The sequence below is a fragment of the Manis pentadactyla genome, chromosome 2 (assembly GCF_030020395.1).
Source record: "Manis pentadactyla isolate mManPen7 chromosome 2, mManPen7.hap1, whole genome shotgun sequence".
Taxonomy (NCBI): Eukaryota; Metazoa; Chordata; class Mammalia; order Pholidota; family Manidae; genus Manis; species Manis pentadactyla.
In genome coordinates this window covers 221977651-221986968 of record NC_080020.1, presented here as the reverse complement: position 1 = coordinate 221986968, position 9318 = coordinate 221977651, and the positions used below count along the sequence as shown (strand labels likewise).

Genomic DNA, 9318 nt, shown 5'->3' with positions numbered 1-9318 from the left:
AACCCTGATAAAAGGTTTTCCTTGCTCATGGAGGAGACCAGCTGTAGCAGCCTTGGGCGGGCATGGTGGCTCTGCTCCGTGAGGGAGTCTTCCTTGGCAATCCAGGCCCCGTACAGCTCAGGGTGTGGCCCTCAGCCTCATGGTCCAAGCAGGTAGGTAAGTTATCATCTTCAGAACCATCTTCTGAACCATCCCAAAGAGTCCGTCTCCTTGCTTTATAGGCTGCTGACTTTGGACCACAGCAGGGGCCATGAGGGAGCCTCATGCCCGAGACCCGGGGCACAGGAGGGAGGCCAACACAGCTTTGAGTCTGACCTATGCTCCTCTTGGATGTGCAAATTAGAACAAATTCCTTAACCTCTATGAGGTTTTCCATCATATGTAAAATGGAAATTATAATATATATCTCTTACAGCAGGTTAAGGGTAAAAGAGGATATATATAAAAGGATTTGCCCACTGATTACATGATAACAAATACCAATTTATGGAGCTTTTAAATTTCTCACCGAGTGGCTTCTCCATTTTCAAAGAAAACCAAATCCATGATTAGGAACTGGAAATTTTCTCCTTGTCAGAACATCCCCCAAAGTGGGCTGTATGTTCTTTGCAAGCCCTTCTCCCACTCCTAACGTGAAGAGGGCAGCCTCCATCCCCATTAAAGCAGCTTTCATTATGCTTTTACTGCAGTTTCCATCTGGTGGGGTGGGGGTGGGGGCGTAGGGGAAACTGATGGCAAATACTCCCTTCTCATTCCCTTGCTTTGCAGGATTTTTTGAGCTGCAAGTGGAGAGGCCCATTGGAGGGTGAGGAAGCCAACTTAGTAGGTCATGGCCATTTTTAAGGAAAGAATAAAATGGAATAGAATAAGTTAGAAAAAAATCAGGGTGTAGCTCAAATAATCAATATATTCAAGATCCTTAAAATGGATCTTGAATCTTGAAAAATAAAGTAGAAGTCACGTCACTTGACATTACAGCTCACTACATAGCTATAGTGATTAGTACAGTGTGCTCTTTGCAAAAATAAATGCATAGATCAATGGAACAGAATTGAGAACCATAACTAGACCTCCATAAATATGCCCAACTGGTTTTTGACAAAAGTAGAAAACCAGTTCAAGTGGCAGACAATTCAGTTGACCTTTTCAATTCAAATTCAATGCCATCACATCTGCAGTCTAAGAAGCAGCAAGAAGACAAGAGAGGCAACTGTAGGCCAGCTTTCTTTTATGAAAAGTATCTAGGAGCTACCACTAGGCCTTTAGCTACAGCCCTTTGGCCAGAACTTAGTCACCTGGCCACATACCCGGTTAAATTTTCTGTTGTTACATATAAATAGAGAAAAATAGATACAGGGGGACAGTTTACTGTCTGTGCTACACAGAGATGTGCAAGTGCAGAATTCCATTTCTCCTGGAAGTCAAAACGATATTTCCTTGGCACATGTTTGACCCCTGATTAATAAGCTCAGATGCCTCCCTCATGCACACAGAGTAAGTTCGGACTCCTCTGCACGGCAGTTCAGGCTCTTGAACGTTTGGCCCACCCGGTTTCCAGCCCTCCTCTGCCCTCTGCATTCTCTGCAAATGCTCCTACTCTGCCACTGCTGTGCTCCCGCCAAGCCATCTTTTCCAGGATTGCTCTCTCGCTCCCACCCAGCTCCATAGGATAGTGCACCAGAGATGCCTCACCCATGCAGGCCTAGACCAATGGTCATTTTCTCTCTCTGATGCTCCTACTGACTCAGCAAATTCAGCAGAAGTAGCTGCTTCTTCTCTAGACTTTCATTAATCCATACATATGTTGATTACAGCTTTTACCTTATGTCTGACAGCAACTTATTTATCTGTTTTGTTGTTGTTTTGATTTTCATTTTCTTTTGTTTTTGCTGTGGGCTAAGTATTCTGTCGATATAGGTTCTATCTTCTTAAATTCTATTGCCACAGATCTTGGGATCTCTCCTTGCCCTTAACAATTATCTGTGGAATTGTTGAGAGGTTTCTCAGGGTCAAAAAGTAGAAAGAAAGAAAAAAATATCTCTTTACAACAGGTGTGCTTTGACTGGACAAAACTGGTATTTCACAGGTTTAGCTGTGAAGAAATAATCTGTGTTAGTACTGCTAAAAAAGCTGAGGTGAAGAGAACGATTCTTTGATATCCTGAGACTATTTGACTGTAGTGAGCAAGTCACAGGGAAGTCCCCTTGGACCTCGGCCCGCCAGCAGGAGCACCTGTCTGCTTCAGGGAGGGACATGCCTTCAGATTTTAATATGGAAAGACAAAGGAACAAGGACAACTTCAAAAAGATCAATTCTGTAGTTATTTATTTGGGATGGAAATACTCTACTGTCTAGAGAAACACATTTTATTCTTGGAAGCCAGGACTTTTTTTACATAAAGAGTATTTTACATTTTATTATGATTTTTAAGCTTGAGTTTGACATACTTTACCTCAGTAAAAATGTTTTTTGGGGGGGATTAGATGGGAAAACTTTATACCCATTGAACAGCAGCTCCCAATTTACTGTGCCTGCAGCCCTTGGCAACTACCATTCTACACTCTTTTCCTCTGAGTTTGATATTTCAGGGACCTCATAGAAGTGGAGTCATGCAGTATTTTTCCCTCTGCAACTGGCTTATTTCACTTAGCATAACTTCCCCGAGGTTAGTCCATGTAGTCACATATAGCAAAATTTCCTTTTTTTAAGGTTGAATAATCTATTGTATGTGTATACCACATTTTTCTTTATCCATTATCTATCCATGGACATTTATGTTGTTTCCACATCTTGGCTATTGTGAATAATGCATGCTCCTTTTTTGAATGAAATGCCATGTGTCATTTTTCATCAGTGACACCAAGCTGGCCTTCCTGAGCCCCAGTTTCTTACAGAGGTAAAATCTAGATCCCCTACGTGTCAGAGACAGCTTTGTTTATTAGATCTGCATGTGCTCTTCTATGTTTGCTGGTTTCCAGTTGGATTGAAGCCATGTGACTTATTTTAACCAATGGGCTGTGAACAGAATTGTCATGTGTCAATCCCCATCATGCAGGTAAGATCCAATATCTTCTATCTTTGTCTTCCCATGAAGCACACATGTTTCAGATGGCATAGTTACGAGGTAGAGAAAGATTACATGAGAAAGAAATAAAACCTAAACATGTTAAACCACTGAGACTAGGGAGTTTGTCTGTAGCAGATAGGATTAATAACTATGACTAGTATGCTGACAGTGCAAGGTTCTTAGGAGGATTAAATAGGTCATTTACATACAAGCTTCAGCACAGTGTCTGAGAGAAATACATACCAGGCGTAGGTGAAGTAAGACTGCTGTTATGTAATAAGATGGTTCTGAAAGAAAATTGTCTGAAGGACAGGAAACTTTGTTCTAAACTTGTAGAACTTTAGACCTCTAGTGTTTTCCAAACTTGTCTGATTATAAACATCAGGTTCTTAGTAAAAAGTATAGATTTCTAGGTCTGGCCCCCATTAAAATGAATCAGAATCTTTAAGGGGGATTTCAATCCCAATTGCTTTGTTGGTTTTTATACGGAAGGAAAGTGAGTCATATGGGTTAATGATTTTTCTAAGGCCACAGAACTGATTATTTAGCCTGTTGGGGCTAGAACCCAGCTTCCATAAGGTCTATTGCTTTACCTCTGGGCTCACACAATAATGTTCTAACAGAGTGAAGCCAAGACTGACCCTTTGTCCCCTTTTCTCTGATAAATCATGTCAAGACCTGCAAATGATTTTACCCCTTAACAATGAAAAGAAGATGTAATTTTAAAATTACCTTGGATGTACAGTAAAAGCAACATTCCCATAATCAATCATCCTAAATCATGGGGTTATTTGGAGCTATTTGAAGGAAAGTAAATTGAAAACATGTTGTTAAACAATGCACCAAAGAGTTATCAAATCATAAACATCCAGATTACTTTAACATGTTGATTATTCCACATTTAAGATCTCCTTACAAAGTAACTGGCTATGAAGAGACCTAGAAAATTCAATGAATCCCCTCCTAAGTTGTTAACTGTATTAGGTTCAATCACTTGGCCATGTGGGAACATATGTTAAAGTTAAAATATAATATATATAAATATATTATGCATGTAGGTATGTGTGAGTATATATATATTCTTTTCACAGCTATTATTCACACTTCACTAAGCAGAAGACACAGAGGGCTGTTATTAGGCCATGTCTCTGAGGATACAGAAATTGCTTGGGGAGTGCAGTGTTATTACATTGAACACATTAAAACCTATCTGGATCTTTGGAAATCAAATATACAGACATTCCACAATGACCCTTGGGTTTTAGCATAATTCCTGAACCTGAAAATTCATAACTAAATAATAGCAGCCCATTTATGACATAAAATGCCTTAAACCATTTGTTTATTATTATATGTGGATTTGAAGTTTTATGTTTAAGAAAATTGAAAGTCTACCCCTTTTTTCCCCCCTTGGAGAAGTGATATACCAATTACCTTTGAGATTCCTTGTTTTTCTCACTGGAAGAGAGCTAAACCAGGACTGAAATTTATGTCAAGGCATCTATTTGGTTATCAAATCTGTGATCATACACTTTTGTTCAACTAAACCAAATGAAATTAATCTTCGTTGAAAAATAAGTGATGTAATTCCTGGAGGATCCCATTTTACTCCCAGGATGGTGGCCTGGTTCTTCTAAGTACCTCGTAAGAAAGCAAAGTCTGAAATGGTTCTTGAAACTGGAAAGAGGAAATTGCATAGAATATGGCAGGTGTCTAGAATGAGCCACTACCCATGAGTGATCTGTCATCTAAGGGGTCACCACGACACAACTAAATTACACAGGCATCCTTCCTGAGACCGGATTCAAAGACTGAACTCTAAAATTAATCTAGATGTTATTTCTTCTTTGAGTTCTAAAACAAGCCCAGGGAAGATTAGAAGTCATTCATCTGACTGAGAATCACAGTGCATCCTCTGACTGTTCTTGGAATGGATTCCTTATGTGGACACAGTGTGAGTTAAATTGCATCTGGTTATTGTTTTAGAGAATTCCGCTGAAATTCAAACTGAGCCTGAGTACTGTGGGCTGATTTATCAGGGCCTGCCCATGTGCGGGCCGGAATGAAGCCGAGAGGTGAGACAGCTCAGGTCCACATCGCAGTGGCGTTCCCCAGGGCCCAGGGGGCGCGAAGGCCACGTGCTTCCGGACAGAGAAGCCTTCTCTCAGGGCTTTGGTAATAGCCCAAAGGGACAAGGAACAACAGCAGCACGGGAAGAAGATGGAATTGGAAATCAGACGTAGCTGAATTGTAATCCGTGCTCCACCACATAGGAGATACATGACTTTTCAGTAAATTTCTTAATCTCTCTGAATCTCAGTTTTCCTGTGGTAAAGTAGGAATAACAAACACTTACCTGCCTTATGGAGTTATGAAAATTAAGGGGATACTTTCTGCATAGGACCTGGAGTCTGGTAGATGGTCAAAAACATTGAAAACTTGTAAGTCTTCATTAATCCCACGCAGTTTATGTACTTGAATATTAACTGTGTGTCAAGCAATTTGCCTCCTGTTGATGCCAGCAGGGCACCCAGCATTACAGTAGTGATTACTCAATAAATCAGTCATGGAATGACAAAACGATAGCTGGATTTCTTTTAATATTGATTAGCTTTGGTCACGAAAGGACAGACAGGAAGACAAAGGGAAATGTCTGTGTGCTAGTGCTGTAGATCCCCCGTGTACACAGAAGTGCGGGCTTCCAGGGGTAAGTGCTCTCTCACCTCAGCCCCCTGCTCTTCTGTGGATGGCTGTGCCCCAGCTGCTGGGCTGGTAGGCCTCATTGACTGTTTTGTGGTCTTGCTTCTTCTGAGTCCAGAGGGTAAAACTCTGAAACACAAACTAAAAATGTCTAGTTCTATCCTGCTGCAAGAGCTCCCAGGGGCTGGGCAGAGGTTTTGCGGCTTCACCACAAGCATTTACAAGGGCCGCGCACTTTGGCAGCACCCAGCCTCTGCAGACCCAGAATGCCACTGAATTTCTGGGGTCGGGAAAGCAGGCCATTCTGGGGGGTCCCGGAAAAGACCAATTTAACCTTGGTTCATCAGCACGCTATGCTCAAACCCCTGTGTAGCCAGGTCTTGCTCGGTTTCTGGTTTCCAAATGAAATTTTCACACGGCCCAAATCCCAACCCACCCTAATTTAAAGAAACAGGCACTTGGCATGTGACCCAGATAGATCAGCAGTTGTTCACATACAGCTGTGCACATCTGGCACACAGGTATGTGATTTTTGCATGAAGATAAATTGTGTGGGGACCGAATGCACAGTTGTTAAACTAAAAATGAATCGCTTCTTGGAAGCAATCTTCCTGCACAGCGGGGCCTCTGTGTGAGCTTGATCGTTTTCATCAGGCCTTTCTCAGGAAGCGCAGCCTGTTGCAGAAGGTCTGTGCGTGAAGGAAGGGGCATGCTCACACCTGCAGTTGGATCTCTGCTGCTTCCTCCAAATTAGAACTTAGACACAGTCTCTGCCGGCCACACTTGGCTGTCTTCCCAAGGGAATTAGTTACTCAGAGTCCAGGATCAAGGAGAGGCCAGCTCCTTCCTTGGTACTGCTTCACTTTCTATAAACTAGGCTTCATCCAGGGCCTAGTCGTCAGGGAGAGTCCCTTTGTGGATAGTTGCTGAAGAATTAGGGCCCTTTACCGACTTCGTGGGCCAAGAAGTCCACCTCCCTTGGGAGCCTCATGAAGTCCATGGCGTCCACCCCTGTGGGAGCATCTTTCCCACGGTTCAAATACTTGTAACTCAGGAGAGAAAGGCATGCTCATCTGCTCTTCAAATCGGAGGCATTCACTGGCTGGGAGAAAATAGGAAGAATGAGTCTGAGACAGGCCGTCTCCCGGATTCTGTGAAGCACTTTGGGGTTGCAGTGGGCTCAGGGACTAAGGCTTGATGTAGAATGTTCCATTCCAGACTTAATTTCCTAGTTTCAGCAATAAGAAGATATTTGCACAAATGAATCAAGATTCTGAAGATTCTTCCCATCTTATTTCTATGTAGTGAGAATACAAGTAATACAGCACACTGGTGCTCTTGTTTCTCTGTCTCTCACTCTCTCCCATATCTATCGATCACTCAGAACAAACACATCCAATAAGCGCAAGGGAAACTGCAATAATTTTAGAGGGAAATACAATCTATATCTTATCCTATTGCATTAGAGTAATAAATCAGCCAGTAATAAATATCCATTTCTGAAGTGTTATATATATATATATAGTTTTTGTCTGTGTTCTTTACCCCTTTTCCAGCTTAATGAACCTTCCATCATTCTTTATAGTTCAACTCAGGTCTCAACTGTTTCATGACTCCCCCTGGCACAGGAGATGACTATTCTCTATGCTTCCAGCATGTAGCATGTATACCTATCTTTTTGCACCACACTAGGTTTGTGATGATCTGTTCACATGTCTGCTCTCCCACACACTGTGGGCCCCTCCAGAGCAAGGGCTGTCTAGTCCTTTCTGTCTCCAGCACCCAGCCCTATTAACTAAATATATAGTTGGTAAATGTAGACCGATACTGTGCCTTCTTTCCTTAGTATAATTTTGTGAGGACCCAGGTATGCCCTGTTTGTGAATTCCATGAAACCCCAGTATGAGCAGGCGAAGCACACTCCATAAAGAGGACCTGGGCCTGACCCCAAACCCATCCAGAAAACAGCCACATTCTGAGGTAGCCTGCAAGTGCCAGAATTATCTGGGGGTCTTGACAAAGAAGAACATAAGAAGGGTCATGTGAGTGAGAGCAAGACAGATGTTGTTTGTTCTTGTTGAAGAAAATCCCAGAAAATGCAAATATTCTTAGGTTTTCCTGCTGGGACCAGGGTGAGTGCAGATACAAGTCCCTGTGGGAGTCATGTGGATAAATTCAAGACCAGCCACAGCAGGGGCCCCCTGAAGGATTTCCAACCCACAAACCGCCAACAGCAAGCTTCCCAAGGGACTGTCCCTATGAGCGCTTCCATTTTTGCCCATTTGTCCCACCTTTGCTTGGATTGGTAGCTTGTAAGTCTGCTGAACTTCATAGCAAGCAAAAGCCTTGAGGGAGAAGCCCCGTCTTTTGCAGAACCCAACATAAATTCTACATGCATGTGCAAACGGCAGGTTGAGGAGAACTGAGAGCATACATGAGTCTGCTGACTAAAAAAAAAAAAGCCGTTTACCAGCTGTTTTTCCATTCAGATTTTAGGAATAAAACCCCAAATCGCTCACCAAAATTAATGACTGATAAAATTGTCAGTCCCTGTTTTCCTGGGAGGAGAATTTTATCTCAGGGTCCAATGTGGGAATAAAAACTCTAACTGGACAGGTCAGGAAAAAGGGTTTCTAAGAGGAGTATCTCATGATTTCTTACCCTGACACCAACACCCCCAACATTACCCAAGGCTGCTTTTTGTCCCTGTCCTTTCCCTTAGACTGCGTGTTCTCTCCCACCAAGCCTCTATCCCATGACGGCCTGATGCAGCCTGGCCTCTCCTGTCATGACCTGCACATGACAGGGACTGTCCCATCCTTTACTATATTTGGGGAGCAGCACCGCTACCTGGAGTGGGGGAGGGGAGGGGAGGATCAAACCACAGCTCTGTCATGGTTTCTGTGGAAAAATACACATTGTAAATATAACCCTCTGAGGAGGTGACTGAATTTGGCCAGAATCTTTTCGCCACCTAGGAACTTTCCGTACTTGCTAGCATAGCATGCCGCCCAATCAGAAACACCGCATGTCTCCAAGTGAGGGAGTAAGAAGCCCAGGGGCCCGTGTGCAGCCCAGCTAGGGCTTCCTGTGTACTTCCTGCCGGCCTCTCCTAAGCTTCTGCACAATAAACTGACAAGTGTTAAGGGAAGCTCTGGAGGGCAACAGGGGGAAAGCAAGTGAAGGTTAGGTGGGGGATGCAGACAGCACTAGATTGGGAATTAAGGTGGGATCTCACCCAACTTTCCATTGCGGCTTCAAAAACGGCTCTTTCCTTCTCTGAGCCTGTTTCTTTCATTCCAAAATAAGGAAAATCGACTATACAAATACAGTTGGTTTTACCTTTTATTTTTTCACCGTCTACAATCTTCACAAAAAATGTTTATTTATAGAACCCAAAATTGATGTTTTCACTGCTATTATTCTTGTTTATTTTCTCTTATTTCTTTTCAGGGATTTTCTTGTTTTTTTCCAGAAAGATACTGTTGTGCTGAAGCCCCTTTCAATCCAATTGCCAGTTTTGCTCTCTAGAAGCCATCTAAGTCTGGCTG

At 42.7% G+C, this 9318-nt stretch overlaps 1 long non-coding RNA gene across 2 annotated transcripts in view; it reads right to left on the bottom strand.

The window, feature by feature from the left end:
* Positions 1-1345: 1345 nt before the first annotated feature.
* Positions 1346-9318, bottom strand: part of LOC118910600 (uncharacterized) — a 266015-nt gene continuing 258042 nt past the window's right edge. The window contains exon 6 of one of the 2 annotated variants that reach the window (XR_008995938.1): positions 1346-6995. This is a non-coding gene — a long non-coding RNA (uncharacterized LOC118910600). The remainder of the gene's footprint in view (positions 6996-9318) is intronic. The other variant, XR_008995939.1, reaches the window with a different exon arrangement.